Raw genomic sequence first — 4,070 nt, 5'->3', positions numbered from 1 at the left:
AGGAGGCCATTCGGCCCATCGAGTCTGCACTGACCACAATCCCACCCAGTACCTATTCCCGTAACCCCACGTATTCACCCAACTAATTCCCCTGACACTAAGGGGCAATTTAACACAATCAATCTAACCTGCACATCTTTGGAGTGTGGGAGGAAACCGGAGCACCTGAAGAAAACCCACGCGGACACGGGGAGAACGTACTCACTCCACACAGTTGCTCAAGGCCGGAATTGAACCCAGGTTCCTGGCATTGTGCGGCAGCAGTGCTAACCACTGTGCCACCGTGCTGCCCGGGTCACCTTGCTGATATCACTTCCCATTAACTCCTGAGTTAATCCAGGATCTCAGTCACTTGCAGCAACATCCTTTTCTTTATTGCTTTTCTCTGCTGCTGTAGTAAGTTTAAAGCTTTTCCACTGAGAAAACAAGGCAGCACAAGGTCATTTGTGTGTCTGCTTCCTTGTAATAAAAGGACGTGTGGTGTCACTTCCTGATGATTGATGTTCGTCAGGCTCATCGACCTAACTGATACATCTGAGGTGTGATGTTTCATTTCTTAGTGACTGCCGACGCCTGAAGCAAGTTACTGAAAGACAAATAACTAAAAGTACAAGAGATACACAAACTAATACAGCAATTACTACAGAACATAGAAAATCTACACAGAAAGGTGACAGGTGTGCTAAAGCTCAGGAAGCAATATACACATTATAAAATACCATTTTTATTTTATTTTCATAAGAAATAAAAGTCACAGAAAATGCATCACAACAACACCATGACAGAAACTGATAATCAAACCCACACTAATCTGTGTGTGTTGAAGGAAAGTGACTATTTCTCTTTAAGTTAAAAAGGGAATACAATTTAAGAAATAGTATTTCTCCAGCATTGACATTCACAATTAAACTACAAGAATCTTCACATGTATCCTCTAATCCTGCCATCAAATGTGGATCATTTCAGTGCTCTCCCAGGCTCAAAGAGCATCAGCCCACTGGAAGCAAAGTTGTGGGACCGGCCAGTCCACGAGAAAGAAACCCTCCGACCCTCCCACTTCACCTACTGTCAGAATGAACATGGTTCAGTCCTGGATGCAATTAACCACAGCAATAACAGCAGAATCCAACCCTGTCATTATTTGTGAACTCGCTGGTGTCTCTGCAGGTTGCATAACAATGTGAATCCTTTCCCACACATCGAGCAGGTGAACGGCCTCTCCCCGGTGTGAACTCGCTGGTGTTTCATCACGGGTGCTGAATGTTTGAATCCCTTTCCACACACAGAGCAGTTGAATGGTTTCTTCTCAGTGTGAACTCGCTGGTGTGTCAGCAGGTTTGATGAATCACTGAATCCTCTCCCACACTCAGAGCAGGTGAATGGCTTTTCCCCTGTGTGGACCCGCTGGTGTGTCAGCAAGTGGGATGACTGAATGAATCCCTTTCCACAGTCAGAGCAATTGAACGGTCTGTCTCCAGTGTGAACTCGCTGGTGTGTCAGTAGTGTGGATGAATTGCTGAATACTTTTCCACAAACGGGGCAGGTGAATGGCTTCTCCCCAGTGTGAACTCGCTGGTGTGCCAGCAGATGGGATGATTGAGTGAATCCCTTCCCACAGTCAGAGCAGGTGAATGGTCTCTCCCCACTGTGAATTCGCTGGTGTCTCCGCAGTGTGGCTAAATCACTAAATCCCTTCCCACACTCAGAACAGGCGAATGGCCTCTCCCCGGTGTGAACTCGCTGGTGTGTAAGCAGAAGGGAGAATTGACTAAATCCCTTCCCACACTGAGAGCAGGTGAATGGTCTCTCCCCAGTGTGACTGCGTCGATGAGTTTCCAGCTTTGATGGGTAATTGAATCCCTTCCCACAGTCCCCACATTTCCACCGTTTCTCCATGGTGCAGGTGCCCTTGTGACTCTGCTGGTTTCACGATCTGCTGAAGACTCGTCCACACACACAACACAATTAATTTCTCTCCCTGATGTGAATGATTCAATGTTTTTTCAGACTGTGTTAAAGCTCTTTCCACAGTCCGTGCACTGGAACACGCTCACTCAGGTGTGCGTGTGTTTCAGTGCTTTTCCAAGCACACTGATATTTAAGATCTCCTGAAAAAGACAGAACAGCCAAAAATTTATCCTTCTAAATTGAAAGACTGATGATATTCAGGTTCCGATAAATAGAGTGAATTTGTGAGATCTTAGTGTGACATTTGGTTTGATATTTCTGCCTGCAAATCTTCACCTTCAGATATCCTGTAAAAGGAGTTTACAAAATGCATCACTGTCAGTACAGGATAGAAATGCAGACAATTCTAGTTTCTATGGAACATTCTTTCCTCTCTCATTCCTGTGAATCTCCATCCCACACACTCTCCCTCCATTCTCACTCTGCTGTATCTAATATTCACCCTCCCAATTCTCCTGAAGGTGCTGATTGAGGCTGATTGACAGATCCACGCTCGTTGCTTCCAGAACTAAGAGACCTTTACCAAGAGTTAGGATGGACGTGTGTGGCTGAAAGGACCCCTTTGCTGTAATGACTCTATAACTGGAAGTATATAACATAGGTACAGAACAATATTACAAGAATATAAATAAGAATAAATTACTTCATTGCAGAACCTTAAATAATTTATCTAATCTGTGACAAAAAAAATCACGAGATATATCTCTGTCCTATATTAATTTACTGTCCCCTTAAATGTCAGCCATCTCCTGGGGAAAGCAGCCCTTTAATTCTGAACATTAGGAAAGAGAACATCCTCTTAACCAGACAAATCAATGTGTCAAGCTGAGGGAGCAAAGAATGTCAATGTATTTAAGAGAGGGAGAGAGAGAGAGCTGGGCCAACCTTTTCAGAGTCTGCACCCTCTCTGGATTCACTTCATAGAATCATACAATCCTATAGTGTAGAAGGAGGCCATTCGGCCCATCAAGTCTGCACCAACCACAATCCCACCCAGGCCCTATCCCCGTACCTCTGTGCATTTACCCTAACTTGTCCCCCTGGTACAAAGGGTCAATTTAACATGGCCAATCCACCTGACCCACACACCTTTTGGACTGTGGGAGGAAACCGAAGCACCCGAAGGAAACCCACGCAGACATGGGGAGAATATGCAAACTCCACACAGACAGTGACCCAAACCAGGAATCGAACCCGAGTCCCTGACGTTGTGAGGCAGCAGTGCTAACCACTGTGCCACCATGCCACCCTAAAGTCTACTACACCTGGTATTCCCAGGAGGTCTCCCATTCAAGTACTAACCAGGCCTGAATCTGCTTAGCTCTCGAGATCAGGCGTTTTCAGACGAGTATGGTCGTAGACATTGGCTGATTCTTTTCACTTCCTTGAGTCTGTCTGAAACTCAATTTTCATTCAGAAAGAGAGCAGCAGCAGCAGCTTTGCTGGGCAGGAATGAGCAGCTGAACAAGCTCATTGTGCAACTTCCGCATTCAGACAATGTGGGAGCTCTGATTGGCTGGAGGATTAAAGAACTTCCGGTCCTCCAGAGTTTCCATTGGTCAAACCCCGCTGACAGACAATGAGGGGCGGAGCCCCACGTGGGGGTGGGCGGGACTTTGTCCTCCAGCCGCGCTGAGCTGTTGTCCAATGGGAAAGGCTGGAAGAGCCGGACAGACAATGGTCAGTGCGCCGGCTTTGTCCTGGGCCCCGCCCCACAACCGCACATGCGCATGCCCCCCAAAATCCGCACATGCGCACCTTTGATTCACGGCCCCTTACTGGCTCTGGCCAATAGGAAGAGTTGGAGGACCGGAAGGACTCTGGTCCTCCAGCCATTGAGAGCGCGGGCCTTGTGTGACTGAAGATGGAGTTTCAGACAGAGTCAAACTTCCTCCTGTCGTCCACATCTGTGAGTGGGAAAGATTGGATTGTCCAGCCAGTCCACCATATTGGCCGTTCGCTTTGCGTGTTGGCCAGTATAGTGTGCTCCAGGCAGGGGGCGGGCAGAGGATAAGGAGTTCAAGGCGGGCTTAATGCGCGCCTTGCGGTGAGCTTTTGGAAATGTGGCCGCTGGGAGGAACGCCTTAGTCGGCGTGAAGTTT

The 4,070-nt window shown here is 47.3% G+C and overlaps 1 pseudogene; it reads right to left on the bottom strand.

Annotated features, from left to right (window-relative positions):
* Nucleotides 1-3,221: 3,221 nt before the first annotated feature.
* Nucleotides 3,222-3,330, bottom strand: LOC144486264 (5S ribosomal RNA; annotated as a pseudogene).
* Between the last annotated feature and the right edge of the window lie 740 nt (nucleotides 3,331-4,070).

Source organism: Mustelus asterias, unplaced genomic scaffold (assembly GCF_964213995.1).
Source record: "Mustelus asterias unplaced genomic scaffold, sMusAst1.hap1.1 HAP1_SCAFFOLD_310, whole genome shotgun sequence".
Lineage (NCBI taxonomy): Eukaryota > Metazoa > Chordata > Chondrichthyes > Carcharhiniformes > Triakidae > Mustelus > Mustelus asterias.
Note: the sequence above shows the minus strand (reverse complement) of the source record. Positions and strands in the feature narration are given on the sequence as shown.